The sequence below is a fragment of the Tursiops truncatus genome, chromosome 7 (assembly GCF_011762595.2).
Source record: "Tursiops truncatus isolate mTurTru1 chromosome 7, mTurTru1.mat.Y, whole genome shotgun sequence".
NCBI lineage: Eukaryota > Metazoa > Chordata > Mammalia > Artiodactyla > Delphinidae > Tursiops > Tursiops truncatus.
The window spans coordinates 93824704-93841356 of NC_047040.1; the positions used below are offsets into that span (position 1 = coordinate 93824704).

A 16653-nucleotide genomic window follows, 5' to 3' on the forward strand; every position below is an offset into this window, starting at 1 on the left:
CTAGGTTATTAATTTTGGTAAAATCTAGCAATTTTATACAACATAGCTCCATTTCTTCCCATTTGTGCAATATTGTCATATATATTATGGATACATGTTACAAACCCAACAATACAGTGCTATAATTATTGCTTAAGCAAACTTATGTTTTAAAAAAATAGGAGAATATATCTTTTGTATTTATTAGGGAATTTCCAATGCTCTTCATTTCTTCCTGTGGATACGCGTTACTGCTTTCTTTAATACTGCCAGTAAGGCAGGTGAGCCTACAATGAATTCTCTCAGGCTTTGTTTATATGACAATGTTGTTATTTCACATTTTCTTTTTTTTTAATAAATTTATTTATTTATTTTTGGCTGTGTTGGGTCCTCGTTGTACACTGCACGTGGGCTCTCTCTAGTTGCGGTGAGCAGAGGCCACTCTTCATTGCAGTGTGTGGGCTTCTCATTGCAGTGGCTTCTCTTGTTGTGGAGCACAGGTTCCAGGAACACAGGCTTCAGTAGTTATGGCATACAGGCTCAGTAGTTGTGGCTCATGGGCTTAGCTGCTCCTGGCATGTGGGATCCTCCCGGACCAGGGATGGAACCCGTGTCCCCTGCATTGGCAGGTGGATTCTCAACCACTGCACCACCAGGGAAGCCCCCTCACCTTTACTTTTGAAAGTTAGTTTTGGTGGCTATAGAATTCCTGGTTGATAGTTTTTTCTGTTTCAGCACTCTGAATATGTCACTGTACTGCCCTCTGACTCCCACTGCTTTTAATGAGAAGTCAGCAAGCAGTACTGTCCTCTTGTACATGATGAGTCATTTTTCCCTTGCTGTTTTTGATTCTCTTTGTCTTTGGGTTTCAGCAAGTTGACTAGAACGTATCTAGGTGTGGTTCTCTTTTGTGTTTATCCTACTTGGAGTTCACTGAGATTCTAGGGTCCCTGAGGAATTTTTTTTTTTCTCTCCATCATACCTGGGAAGTTTTCAGCCATTATTTCTGAAATAATATTTTCTGCCCTTTTCTTTCTCTTCATCTGGGATTCCCATTACAGTATACTTTGGAACAATGATACTGACCCATGCATCTCTAAAGTTCTGTTCATCTTTCTCTAATTTTTTCTTTTATTCTTTGGATTGGATAATTTCTATTAATCTTTCAAATCTACCAACTCTTTATTCTGCTATCTCAGATCTGCTTTTGAGCATATCTGGTCAAAGTTTATTTCAGCTATCCTTTACAACTCTAGGAATTTCCATTTAGTTCTTTATTATAATTTCTATTTATTGAGGCTTCCTATTTGACTCATTGTTAGTCTATTTTTAATTCTTTCGATACAGTTCCTTTAATTCTTTGAACACACTTATAAGTGCTTTGAAGTTATTGCTGCATCCAACCTCTGGACCCCATGAAGAGTCCATTTCTACTGACTGTTTTTTTCTACTTACACATGTCACACTTCCCTGTGTGACCTTGCAAATCTATTAATTTGTGGTTGAAAATTACATTTAGATAACATATTGTAGTAAAATCAGGTCCTGTTTAACTTTCTGCTGGTTGTTAGTTTCTTTTTTGTTTGTTTGTATTTAGTAAATTGCAGACTACAACTGTGCAATCTGTATTCCCCAAAGTATTGTTACTTATGTCTCTATTCAGTAATCTTATTTTTTAGCCTGGCTCCCTAGGGGCTACCCCTTGTCTGTGTAGCTTAGTGGTAAATCAGTAATTTGGGCACAGATTGTGCTCAAATAGCTGAGCCCATAACGCTTTCCTTCTGCTGACTGATCTGTGTGTCCAGGTTGGGGAATGCATACAAAGTTGCAACCAGTTCTCAAGTTAGGGCTCTCTTGGGTCTTCCACGCACACATGTAGTTTCCCTATCACACAGGGATGTGTACAGAGTGTATCCAGCTCTACTATGGCTTTCATACAGGATCTCCCTGTTACATTTCTGAATAATCCACCACTGGCTTTGGACTAGGTGTGGAACCTTGACCTAGCAAAGGTACAGGGTTTCCCCATCCATTCTCAATTGAGTCTGCTACTTTTAGTAGGCAAAGCCACAGGCTTTTGCCCTCCACCCAGAATCAAATCTGCCCATCTGGCAATAGAGCTTATGGTTTTCATGGCCAACCTAGACTGGAAAGCTACAGTTCTCATCAACACAGACTGGGGAGAAGAGGGGGAGGTGACAGAAACAGCAACGGGCAAAAGGGCCAGAGGTTCCCTCTACTCTTACCTAAGCTCTAGCAGTTGTTCAAGAATAAATGCTCCTAAATTTATTTGCCTCTAGTGCCTTGAAATGGTTGTTTTGATTATTTTTTTTCCAGTTTCATACTTTTTTTTCACACTTTTTTTTTCCAGAGAGGAATTGACAATTCTTCATGTCACAGTTACCGGAAGTCCTCTAAACGTTTGCTTCTGAAAGAATAAGAACATTTTACAGGTCCTTAGGGCTAAATACCATTCTTTCAAAACTATCAGGTTCTTTTACACGTATCTCTTTCTAGGACTAGAAAAAAAATACATTAAAATCACAAATATGAATCTTTTTTTAAAAAGCTATCGTAATTATTCAACTACACAGCTGACAAGATTTCTTATGGACTGCTGCTTACGCTGTTGCTGTTTCTTTGTGGTGACCAATGAAGTGTGACTGAAGGTGAAAGCCCAAAGACCAGTCTAGACAAAGGCAAAATCAGAGACAAAAATCTGTCCTCAGTTAAATCTAGCTGTACTTTCAGTGTATTTTTCTAATCTCAGTAAAGTCTCCTCAGGCATATAACATTTATGCTCTCACTTTCTGTATTATTTTCATATAGCTGCTATAACAAATTACCACCAACTTGGCAGCTTAGAAAAACACAAATTTATTATCTTTCAGTTCTATAAGTTAGAAGTCTGACGCAAGTCTCACCAGGCTAAGTCAAGGTGTCAGCAAGGCTATATTCCTTCTGGAGACTCTAAGGGAGAATCCATTCCTTGCCTTTCCCAGTTTCTAGGGGCTACCTTCATTCCTTGGCTCATGACCTTCTTCCATCTTCAAATCCAGGAACAGCAGGCCAAGTTATTCTCACATCACAACACTCTGACACTGACTATCTTCTACCTCTTTTTTCTACTTTTAAGAACTTTTGTGATTATACCCAGCCCACCCAGATAACCCAGGAAAAATCTCCCCATCTTAAAATCAGCTGATTAGCAACCCTAATTCCATCTGCTCTCTTGATTCCTTCTTGCCACATAACCTATACTCACATGTTCTAGGATGTGGACATCTTTAGGAGGTACAGAGGTTCATTATCCTGGCCACCACACCCTCTGCTCAAAAAGTATCTCATAAATTTACCTTTGGACATAAATGTCTTCTAAGGCTAATGTCTGTGTCATTTCCAGGGCTAATTTTCTTTTAATAAGTAACAAATAATGAAGGGAATAAATCTCTAACGATGATTTCAGCATCAGGCCATTAGAAGGTATTTAAAGGATAGGTTATATAAGGAGGCAGAGAGAATCAGCCAACAGATCACATCATTAAGAACAGTTACCTTGCCTAGACTATAAAACTTGATCGTGAAACTGTAAACAAGACTTTGTGTCCCTGTTTTTTGAAGCAAGAGGCTTTTGCTTTAGTCTCCCAGACCTCCCCTGAATCTCAAAAGGCTGGCTCAAGAGTTAATTACTAGTAAATGTGAGCATGTAGAGACAAAGCAAAGATGTTGGGCCAAGAAACTGGTAACAATTTAGACTATAAGTCAGCCATATAGCAGAGTCACTGAACTCCCAGTTCCCTGAAAGATATAAAGGTCTCACACACATTCCTAACTTGTTTTTACAGAAACCAGATCCCCACCAGATGAAAACTGCCGACCCCAAGCACGAAGACCCCAAACTGGTTGGAGCCAGAAGACTGATGATGTGTGAAACTTCACCTTGATGTCAACCAGTCCAAGAACAGAGCACAAGCTGATCATGGACCATGCGGTGCCTTGGAAAAGCCATCGCAGAGTTGGGTCTTTTGAGCATAAGCTGCCCGTTCTCCTCGCTTGGTACATTGCAATAAATGATGCACTTTACTTCACCACAACGCGGTTTTAGTTGATTGGCTGTGCTGTGCAGACCCAAGTCCAGGTTCAGCAGCAATCATGCCCACGTATCTTCTTGAGACCAGTTTTATAAAATATCCTTTAAAAAGTTAAACAGGCTTAAAACTAATCTGGCATGTGCCTGATATAAAAACTGAAACTAGGATATATCAAAATAGGTGTAGATTATAAACTTAAACCATCAAAATTCAGCATTTGACATAAATGTTCTATTTTCTAAAGATTAATAGAATCTTTAATAGATTAATAGAATTTTGATTAATCATATGTTAAGTTTTTCTCCTTCTGACAGGGTCAGTCTTTACTAACTGTATTATGTATGGTATAAATATTTTGCATAATACCTCAAATTTTCAGTGTCTGCTTTATTAACTTTAGTTCAATTAAAAGAACGAAATATTTATAAGTGAAAACTTCTGTGTATCTTATTCTTCAGTTGCTAAGAACCATGGTGATTAATTTGTATCCTTGAAAATTTTAAGAATTTTTATTTTTAACAATTATAATTTTAAAATTCTGTAAAAAAAACATAAGTATGCAAACATTATGAAATCTCCTTAAGATGCCCAGTTCACATTAGGCTCCAAATACACAGACACCACCTCATCTTTTGCCATTCTCCACACTCAGCTGCCATACTCCAGGCTTACCAAACTACTCACAGGTTTCAAGTTCATTTAGGCATCATCACGTCTACTGATGCTCTTCTTCGGCCTTGAATACCTTTTCATCTAACTTCACCTGGCTTATTCTCACTTGCCTTGCAGGATTCAGGTAAGGCATCACCTCTTCTGGAAACATTTTCCTGACTTGATCTGTCTAGAAAGGCAGTATCTCCTATGAGTTTGCATCAAGCCCTGTGCTGCCCTCCATGAGAGCACTTACCAACAGTGTTGCCATTTGTTCCCTTGTCTCTATCCCTCTTCTAATCCCAAAGCTCACTGAGGCAGGGACCACATTTTATCTTTCATATCCCAGTACCTGGCTCACAGTAAGTGTTTAAAAAGAATGTTTGCTGAGTAAAAGAAAACACACATACTTTTAATATGTCTAATTTTCAAATAGTTCTCAAAAGATGGTTGTTGGTCTTCTAACCTTTAAGAAAAATCAAATTTAAAAAATGGAAGTGATACAGCAGATTGACATGACACAGGTCCTCCTTCCCCCCAAACACACCAAGATACCTAATAAGACATGATAATGTTTTTGAAATACAGAGCTGAACTTGAAAGAATAAAGAGGCGATTCCTGAGTCACAGAAACAAAGAGGGAACTGAATGGCAGAAGTAAGCATGCAAAGGTGACTCTGAAGAAAACCAGGGGATTATCAACTCTGGATATAGGCCCTCACAGCTAGGGACTAGGGATTGGGATTTTACAGGATAAGCCTTTCAGAGGCTAAAAGCCTATTAGTACGGCTCACAAAGCTGTCTGCAAAACTGAAGGTGCTTTGATAGACTAGACAGAGAGTGATGGAAGAAAAGTCTGTTTATGTCTGAGAATACCACATATTTAGCTTAGCTAAATTCACATAAATAATATGAATTATATCACTCTGAGACTGATAAGGTATAACCAGCTCAAGGGAAGCTGTCTTTGGCATGTATCCAGGCTAGGTTATGTCTAAATTGCCCGAGCCTCATAATAAATATAAATAAGGCTAGGTCTCGAAACTATGCTTCCAAAAGTATAATATGACTCAGATATTGGCATCCCTTGCTTATGAGGGACTGAGAGTAAGAAGCTGCATACTTTTTCTGATGATGTTACCAATCTCTCTACAAAGTACCCTAAACACATCAGTTTCCTTCTGTATCCTTTATATTTAATCAAGCATTGTCTGTGCACGGACTTCCCATCAATCCAAATCAGTACACAGGTTGTAACGTTTTGAATGGCCCCTCAGGGATATGGGTGTACATGAGGCAAGGAACTGGAACTACGACTTCTCCTTAAAGCCTGGATCTTAGAAGAGACTGCCACCTCAATAAAACAAATCCAGGCCCAGATGGTTTCAATGGCAATTCTACCAAATAGTAAAGAAGATAACATCAATTTTACACAGTTTCTTCCAGAAAACAGAAGTGAACAAATTACTTCCCAATTTATGTTATGAGGCCAGCATTTCTCTGACATCAAAATCAAAATATAGGAAAACTAAAGACCAATATTTCTTATTAACACCGACACTAAAGTCCTCAACCAAATACCTGCATATCAAATTCAGCAATACATATAAGCACAAATACAAATTACACCATGAAGAAGCTGAAGTAGAGTTCATCTTGCGATGCAAAGCTAAAGAGCTATCTACCAAAATCAACCAATGTAATCACCATATTAAAAATCTACAGAAGAAACAAATAGGGACTTCCCTGGTGGCACAATGGTTAAGAATCTGCCTAACAATGCAGCGGACACGGGTTCGAGCCCTGGTCAGGGAAGATCCCACATGCCGCAGAGCAACTAAGCCCGTGCACCACAACTACTGAGCCTGCACTCTAGAGCCCACGAGCCACAACTACTGAAGCGTGTGCGCCTAGAGCCCGTGCTCCGCAACAAGAGAAGCCACCACAATGAGAAGTCCACGCATCGCAACGAAGAGTAGCCCCCTCTCACCGCAACTGGAGAAAGCCCGCGCGCAGCAACAAAGACCCAACACAGCCAAAAAATAATTTAAAAAAAAAGAAACAAGAAACAAATGATCATATCAATTCAAGCAGAAAATGCACTTGACAAAATTCAACATCCATTCATATAAAAGCTCTCAGCGTACTAGGAATAGAACATTCTCAACCTAATGAAGAGCATCTATGAAAAAACTACACCTAACATATTTAATAGTAAAAGACTAAATGCTTTCCCTCTGAGATTAGGAGCAAGACAAAGACGTCCACTCTCATCATTCCTATTCAGTATTTTACTGGAGCCTTAGCTAGTTTAAAAGGCAAGGAAAGGCTTCCCTGGTGGTGCAGTGGTTGAGAGTCTGCCTGCCGATGCAGGGGACACGGGTTCGTGCCCCCGTCCGGGAAGATCCCACATGCCGCGGAGCGGCTGGGCCCATGAGCCACGGCCGCTGAGCCTGCGCGTCCGGAGCCTGTGCTCCGCAACAGGAGAGGCCACAACAGTGACAGGCCCGCGTACCGCAAAAAAAAAAAGGCAAGGAGAAAAACAGAACCAGATATTGGAAAGGAAGAAATAAAACTACCCCTATGCACAGACAACATGACTGTTTACAAAGAGAATCCAAAAGACATCACAAAACTCCGAGAACTAATAACTGAATTTAGTAAGGTCATGGGATATAAGGTCAATGCACAAAAATTAGCCATATTCCTACATACTAGTAACAAAGAGCTGGATATGAAAAATGTTTAAATAATACCATTACAATAGCTCCTTTTAAAAAAGCAGTAATTAGATACAAATCTAACAAAACATATACAGGATCTGTCTGCTGAAATCAAAGAGGACCTAAATAATTGGAGAAACCATGATCATAAAATGGAAGACTTAGCATAGTAAACATACCAATTCTCCACCAAACTGATCTACAGACTCAAAGCAATTCCAATCAAAATTCTAACAGGACTTTTTGTAGACATAGATAAACCAATTCTAAAATTTAAATAGAAAAGCAAAGGAGCTAGAGTAGCCAAAACAACTTTGAAAATTTAAAAAGAAAAATTGAAGGAATCGCACTACCTAATTTAAAGGCTTATTACAAAACTATAGCAACCAAGACACAAACCCACACAAATATGGCCAAACGATCTTGGACAAAGGTGCAAAAGTAAGTCAATGATGAAAGGAAACTCTTCAACAAATGAGGTTGGCACAAGTAAACATCCACATGCAAAAAAAAGAATCTTATCCAAAAATTAACTTGAAATGGATAACAGCTCTAAATATAAAATGTAAAACTTTTAGAATAAAACACAGAATTGACAATGTGATGAAAGTTAATATCACCAGTGACTAAGTCATGATGATAACATGACCTTCTGATATGATATGATACAAAGGCATTTCACCTCTATGGTATTCTCTCCAAAAGTCATAACCCACGTGTAACCATAAAATAATTTTTCTTACTTTAAAAAGTTTTTAAAAAGACACAAACCCAAATTGAAGGAGATTCTACAAAATACCTGACTAGTACCCCTCAAAATCTCAAAGTGATGAAAAATGAGGAAAGACAGAAATTTTCACAGAACGGAAACTAAGGAGATATAACTACATGCAATGAGGTATCCCAGATTAGATCTTGCAACAGAAAATGGATGTTAGTGGAAAAACTAGTTAAATAAAGTTTAACTAATAATAATGTACCACTGTTGGTTTCTCAGTTTGTTTGTTTGTTTGTTTTTCTTTTTCGGTACGCGGGCCTCTCACTGTTGTGGCCTCTCCCGTTGCGGAGCAACAGGCTCCAGACGCGCAGGCTCAGCGGCCATGGCTCACGGGCGCAGCCGCTCCGCAGCATGTGGGATCTTCCCAGACCGGGGCACGAACCCGTGTCCCCTGCGTCAGCAGGTGGACTCTCAACCATTGCGCCACCGGGGAAGCCCAGTTTCTCAGTTTTGACACACATACCATGGTAACATAAACTGTTAAAAGTAGGGAAAACTGGGTGAAGGGTATCCCGGGACAGTCTGTACTATCTTTATAACTTTTCATAAATCTAAAATAAGCCAAAAAAATTTTTTAAGTTTATATATTTTTATCAAATAGAAGAAAGGCTTTGTGACCTTGTGCAAGTGTTCTCGGACATGGCACTAAAGCATGATCTATAAAGTAAAAATCTAATAAACTGAACTACATCAAATTTAAAATTTTTATTCTGGAAAAGACACTAGTAAGAGAATGAAAAGATAAACTACTGTCCAGAGGAAATATGGGTATTCAGAATATATAAAGAACTCTCAAAACACAGCAGTAAGAAAACAACCCAATTAAAAAGTGCACAAAAGACTTGAACAGACACTTCACCATAGAGTATATACGATGGCAAATAAACACATGACAGATATTCAAAATTCAAATTAAAACTAGCATGAGATATCACAACATACCTATTAGAATGGCTAAAACTAAAATAACTGACACCAAGTACTACTGCGGATATAGAGCAACTGAAACTCTCATACATTGTTGATGAGAATACAAAATGGTACAGTCACTCTGGAACTCAGTTTGGCTGTTTCTTATAAAGTTAAATATACACTCGCCATATGACTTAATCCCACCCTAGATATCTACCCAAGTAAACTGAAACTATATTTTCATATAAAACATCTATACAAAAATATTTACAGCAGCTCTATTCATAAATGTCCAATCCTAGAAACAATCCTACTACCCCTCAACAGGTAAATGATTAAACTGTGGTATATCCTTAAAACAGAATACTACTCAGCAATAAAAAGGATAAAACCATTGATAAAAAATTACTTCAGGGGCTTCCCTGGTGGCGCAGTGGTTGAGGGTCCGCCTGCCAATGCAGGGGACGCGGGTTCGTGCCCCGGTCCGGGAGGATCCCACATGCCCCAGAGCGGCTGAGCCCGTGGGCCATGGCCGCTGAGCCTGCGCGTCCGGAGCCTGTGCTCCGCAGCAGGAGAGGCCACAACAGTGAGAGGCCCGTGTACCGCAAAAAAAAAAAAAAAAAAAAAATTACTTCAAAGGATCTCAAAAGCATTATGCTGAGTGATAGAAGCCAGTCTCACATGATTACTCTTTGAGTCCATCTCTATGACACTCCTGAAAGGACAAAACTATAGTGATTCAGAACATATCAGTGACTGTCCGCATTATAACAAAGAAGAGGAGTTTGGGGGAGGTTACAGAACTGTTCTACATTCTGACTGTGGTAGCAATTTTAAAAAACCTATACATGGAGGTGATTTGAGAAGGTGGCGGAAGACTAAGACGCAGAGATCACCTTCCTCCCCACAGATACATCAGAAATACATCTACACGTGGAACTGCTCCTATAGAACACCTACTGAACGCTGGCAGAAGACCTCTGACCTCCCAAAAGGCAAGAAACTCCCCACGTACCTGGGTAGGGCAAAAGAAAAAACAGAGACAAAACAATAGGGACGGGACCTGCACCAGTGGCAGGGAGCTGTGAAGGAGGAAGGATTCCACACACTAGAAGCCCCTTCGCAGGCGGAGACTGCGGGTGGCGGAGGGGGGAAGCTTCGGAGCCGCGGAAGAGAGCACAGCAACAGGGGAGCGGGGGGCAAAGCAGAGAGATTCCCGCACAGAGGATCAGTGCCGACCGGCACTCACCAGGCCGAGAGGTTTGTCTGCTCCCCCGCCGGGGCAGGTGAGGCTGGGAGCTGAGGCTTGGGCTTCGGTCCGATCCCAGGGAGAGGATTGGGGTTGGCGGCGTGAACACAGCCTGAAGGGGGTTAGTGCACCACGGTTAGCTGGGAGGGAGTCCGGGAAAAATTCTGGACCTGCTGAAGAGGCAAGAGACTTTTCCTTCCCTCTTTGTTTCCTGGTGCGTGAGGAGAGGGGATTAAGAGCGCTGCTTAAAGGAGCCCCAGAGACGGGCGTGAGCCGCGGCTATCAGCGGGGACCCCAGAGACGGGCATGAGACGCTAAGACTGCTGCTGCGGCCACCAAAGAAACCTGTGTGCAAGCACAGGTCACTGTCCACACCTCCCCTCCTGGGAGCCTGTGCAGCCTGCCACTGCCAGGGTCCAAAGATCCAGGGACAACTTGTCCAGGAGAATGCACGGCGTGCCGCAGGCTGGTGCAATATCACGCTGGCTGCTGCCACCGCAAGCTCACCCCACACACGTACCCCTCCATCCCTGCCCCCTGAGTGAGCCAGAGTCCGCGAATCAGCTGCTCCTTTAACCCCTTTTATTCTGAGACATGTGGATGAAAGGCTCTTGGTGCTCCAGCCAGGAGTCAATCCTGTGCCTCTGAGGTGGGAGAGCCAACTTCAGGACACGGGTCCACAAGAGACCACCCAGCTCCACGTAATATCAAATGGCGAACATCTCCCAGAGATCTCCATCTCAACACCAAGACCCAGCTTCACTCAACGACCAGCAACTACAGTGCTTGACACCCTATGCCAAACAACTAGCAAAACAGGAACACAGCCCCATCCATTAGCAGAAAGGCTGCCTAAAATCATAACAAGGCCACAGACACGCCAAAACACACCACCAATCGTGGACCTGCCCACCAGAAAGACAAGATCCAGCCTCATCCACCAAACTACAGGCATAGTCACCTCCACCAGGAAGCCTACACAATCCACTGAACCAACCTTAGCCACTGGGGACAGACACCAAAAACAACGGGAACTATGAACCTGCAGCCTGCGAAAAAGAGACCTCAAACACAGTAAGATAAGCAAAATGAAAAGACAGAAAAAAACACAGCAGATGAAGGAGCAAGGTAAAAACCCACCAGACCTAACAAATGAAGAGGAAATAGGCAGTCTACCTGAAAAAGAGTTCAGAATAATGATAGTAAAGATGATCCAAAATCTTGGAAATAGAATAGAGAAAATACAAGAAACATTTAACAAGGACCTAGAAGAACTAAAGAGGAAACAAGCAATGATGAACAACACAATAAATGAAATTAAAAATACTCTAGAAGGGATCAATAGCAGAAAAACTGAGGCAAAAGAACGCATAAGTGACCTGGAAGATAAAATAGTGGAATTAACTACTGCAGAGGAGAATAAAGAATGAAAAGAACTGAGGACAGTCTCAGAGACCTCTGGGACAACATTAAATGCACCAACATTCGAATTATAGGGGTCCCAGAAGCAGAAGAAAAAAAGAAAGGGACTGAGAAAATATTTGAAGAGATTACAGTTGAAAACTTCCCTAATATGGAAAAGGAAATAATTAATCAAGCCCAGGAAGCACAGAGAATCCCATACAGGATAAATCCAAGGAGAAACACGCCAAGAAACATATTAATCAAACTATCAAAAATTAAATACAAAGAAAACATATTAAAAGCAGCAAGGGAAAAACAACAAATAACACACAAGTGAATCCCCAAAAGGTTAACAGCTGATCTTTCAGGAGAAACTCTGCAAGCCAGAAGAAACTGGCAGGACGTATTTAAAGTGATGAAGGAGAAAAACCTGAAACCAAGATTACTATACCCAGCAAGGATCTCATTCAGATTTGATGGAGAAATTAAAACCTTTACAGACAAGCAAAGCTGAGAGAGTTCAGCACCACCAAACCAGCTTTACAACAAATGCTAAAGGAACTTCTCTAGGCAAGAAACACAAGAGAAAGAAAAGACCTACAATAACAAAGCCAAAACAATTAAGAAAATGGGAATAGGAACATACATATCGATAATTACCTTAAATGTGAACGGACTAAACGCTCCCACCAAAAGACACAGATTGGCTGAATGGACACAAAAACAAGACCCGTATATATGCTGTCTACAAGAAACCCACTTCAGACCTAGGGACACATACAGACTGAAAGTGAGGGGATGGAAAAAGATATTCCATGCAAATGGAAATCAAAAGAAAGCTGGAGTAGCAATTCTTATATCAGACAAAATAGACTTTAAAATAAGGCTATTAAAAGACACAAAGAAGGACACTACATAATGATCAAGGGATCGATCCAATAAGATATAACAATTGTAAATATTTATGCACCCAACATAGGAGTACCTCAATAAATAAGGCAAATACTAACAGCCATAAAAGGGGAAATCGACAGTAACACAATCATAGTAGGGGACTTTAATACCCCACTTTCACCAAGGACAGATCATGCAAAATGAAAATAAATAAGGAAACACAAGCTTAAAATGATACATTAAACAACATGGATTTAATTCACATTTATAGGACATTCCATCCAAAAACAACAGAATACACATTTTTCTCAAGTGCTCATGGAACATTCTCCAGGGTACATCATATCTTGGGTCACAAATCAAGCCTTGGTAAATTTAAGAAAACTGAAATCGTATCAAGTATCTTTTCTGACCACAATGCTATGAGACTAGATATCAATTACAGGAAAAGATCTGTAAAAAAATACAAACACATGGACAGTAAACAATACACTACTTAATAACCAAGAGATCACTGAAGAAATCAAAGAGGAAATCAAAAAATACCTAGAAGCAAATGACAATGAAAACACAACGACCCAAGACCTATGGGATGCAGCAAAAGAGTTCTAAGAGGGAAGTTTAGAGCAATACAATCCTACCTTAATAAACGGGAAACATCTCAAATAAACAACCTAACCTTGCACCTAAAGCATTTAGAGAAAGAAGAACAAAAAAACCCCAAAGTTAGCAAAAGGAAAGAAATCATAAAGATCAGATCACAAATAAATGAAAAAGAAATGAAGGAAACGACAGCAAAGATTAATAAAACTAAAAGCTGGTTCTTTGAGAAGATAAACAAAATTGATAAACCATTAGCCAGACTCATCAAGAAAAAAAGGGAGAAGACTCAAACCAATAGAATTAGAAATGAAAAAGGAGAAGTAACAACTGACACTGCAGAAATACAAAGGATCATGAGAGATTACTACAAGCAACTCTATGCCAATAAAATGGACACCTGGAAGAAATGGACAAATTCTTAGAAATGCACAACCTGCTGAGACTGAACCAGGAAGAAATAGAAAATATGAACAGACCAATCACAAGCACTGAAATTGAAACTGTGATTAAAAATCTTCCAACAAACAAAACCCCAGGACCAGATGGCTTCACAGGCGAATTCTATCAAACATTTAGAGAAGAGCTAACACCTATCCTTCTCAAACTCTTCCAAAATATAGCAGAGGGAGGAACACTCCCAAATTCATTCTACGAGGCCACCATCACCTTAATACCAAAACCAGACAAGGATGTCACAAAGAAAGAAAACTACAGGCCAATATCACTGATGAACATAGATGCAAAAATCCTCAACAAAATTCTAGCAAACAGGATCCAACAGCACATTAAAAGGATCATACACCATGATCAAGTGGGGTTTATTCCAGGAATGCAAGGATTCTTCAATATATGCAAATCAATAATGTGATACACCATATTAACAAATTGAAGGAGAAAAACCATACGATCCTCTCAAATGATGCAGAGAAAGATTTCGACAAAATTCAACACCCATTTATGATAAAAACCCTGCAGAAAGTAGGCATAGAGAGAACTTTCCTCAACATAATAAAGGCCATATATGACAAACCCACAGCCAACATCGTTCTCAATGGTGAAAAACTGAAACCATTTCCACTAAGATCAAGAACAAGACAAGGTCGCCCACTCTCACCACTATTATTCAACATAGCTTGGGAAGTTTTAGCCACAGCAATCAGAGAAAAAAAAGAAATAAAAGGAATCCAAATTGGAAAAGAAGAACTAAAGCTGTCACTGTTTGCAGATGACATGATACTCTACATAGAGAATCCTAAAGATGCTACCAGAAAACTACTAGAGCTAATCAATGAATTTGGTAAAGTAGCAGGATACAAAATTTGTGCATAGAGACTCTGGCATTCCTATACACTAATGATGAAAAATCTAAAAGTGAAATTAAGAAAACACTCCCATTTACCATTGCAACAAGAAGAATAAAATATGTAGGAATAAACCTACCTAAGGAGACAAAAGACCTATATGCAGAAAATTATAAGACACTGATGAAAGAAATTAAAGTTGATATAAATAGATGAAGAGATATACCATGTTCTTGTTTGGAAGAATCAACGCTGTGAAAATGACTGTACTACCCAAAGCAATCCACAGATTCAATGCAATCCCTATCAAACTACCACTGGCATTTTTCATAGAACTAGAACAAAACATTTCACAATCTGTATGGAAACACAAAAGACCCCGAAGAGCCAAAGCAATCTTGAGAACGAAAAATGGAGCTGGAGGAATCAGGCTCCCTGACTTCAGACTATACTACAAAGCTACAGTAATCAAGACAGTATGGTACTGGCACAAAACAGAAATATAAACCAATGGAACAGGACAGAAAACCCAGAGATAAACCCACGCACATATGGTCACCTTACCTTTGATAAAGGAGGCAAGAATATACGGTGGAGAAAAGACAGCCTCTTCAATAGTGGTGCTGGGAAAAGTGGACAGGTACATGTAGAAGTATGAAATTACAACACTCCCTAACACCATACACAAAAATAAACTCAAAATGGATTAAAGAGCTAAATGTAAGGCCAGACACTATCAAACTCTTAGAGGAAAACATAGGCAGAACACTCTATGACAGAAATCACAGCAAGAATCTTTTTGATCCACCTCCTAGAGAAATGGAAATAAAAACAAAAATAAACAAATGGGACCTAATGAAACTTCAAAGCTTTTGCACAGCAAAGGAAACCATAAACAAGACCAAAAGACAACCCTCAGAATGGGAGAAAATATTTGCAAATGAAGCAACTGACAAAGGATTAATCTCCAAAATTTACAAGCAGCTCATGCAGCTCAATAACGAAAAAACAACCCAATCCAAAAATGGGCAGAAGACCTAAATAGACATTTCTCCAACGAAGATATACAGACTGCCAACAAACACATGAAAGAATGCTCAACATCATTAATCATTATAAAAATGCAAATCAAAACTACTATGAGATATCATCTCACACCGGTCAAAGTGGCCATCATCAAAAAATCTATAAACTATAAATGCTGGAGAGGGTATGGAGAAAAGGGAACACTCTTGCACTATTGGTGGGAATGTAAATTGATACAGCCACTATGGAGAACAGTATGGAGGTTCCTTAAAAAACTACAAATAGAACTACCATACGACCCAGCAATCCCACTACAGGGCATATACCCTGAGAAGACCATAATTCAAAAAGAGTCACGTGGGCTTCCCTGGTGGCGCAGCGGTTGAAAGTCCGCCTGCCGATGCAGGGGACGCAGGTCTGTGCCCCAGTCCAGGAGGATCCCACATGCCACGGAGTGGCTGCGCCCGTGGGCCATGGCCGCTGAGCCTGCGTGTCCGGAGCCTGTGCTCCGCCACGGGAGAGGCCACAACAGTGAGAGGCCCGCGTACCGCAAAAAAAAAAAAAAAAAAAAAAAGAGTCATGTACCAAAATGTTCATTGCAGCTCTATTTACAATAGCCTGGACATGGAAGCAACCTAAGTGTCCACTGACATATGAATGGATAAAGAAGTTGTGGCACATATGTACAATAGAATATTACTCAGCCATAAAAAGAAACGAATTGAGTGATTTGTAGTGAGGTGGATGGACCTAGAGTCTGTCATACAGAGTGAAGTAAGTCAGAAGGAGAAAAACAAATACCATATGCTAACACATATATATGGAATCTAAGGAAAAAAAAAAAGTCATGAAGAACCTAGGGGTAAGACGGGAATAAAGACACAGACCTACTAGAGAATGGACTTGAGGATACGGGGAGAGGGAAGGGTAAGCTGTGACAACCTGAGATACTGGCATGGACATATATACACTACCAAACGTAAAATAGATAGCTAGTGGGAAGTAGCCGCATAGCACGGGGAGATCAGCTCGGTGGTTTGTG

General features: G+C 40.1%; 1 protein-coding gene across 4 annotated transcripts in view; it reads right to left on the reverse strand.

Annotated features, from left to right (window-relative positions):
- RAB3GAP1 (RAB3 GTPase activating protein catalytic subunit 1) overlaps positions 1-16653 on the reverse strand; it is a 131623-nt gene that overhangs the window by 69426 nt on the left and 45544 nt on the right. The window contains exon 1 of one of the 4 annotated variants that reach the window (XM_019925487.3): positions 2226-2384. The exons of the other annotated variants lie outside the window; for them this stretch is intronic. The gene's annotated coding sequence lies outside the window, so the exon portion shown is untranslated. Of the gene's footprint in view, positions 1-2225; positions 2385-16653 lie in introns of those variants that run through there. 4 annotated transcript variants of the gene reach the window in all.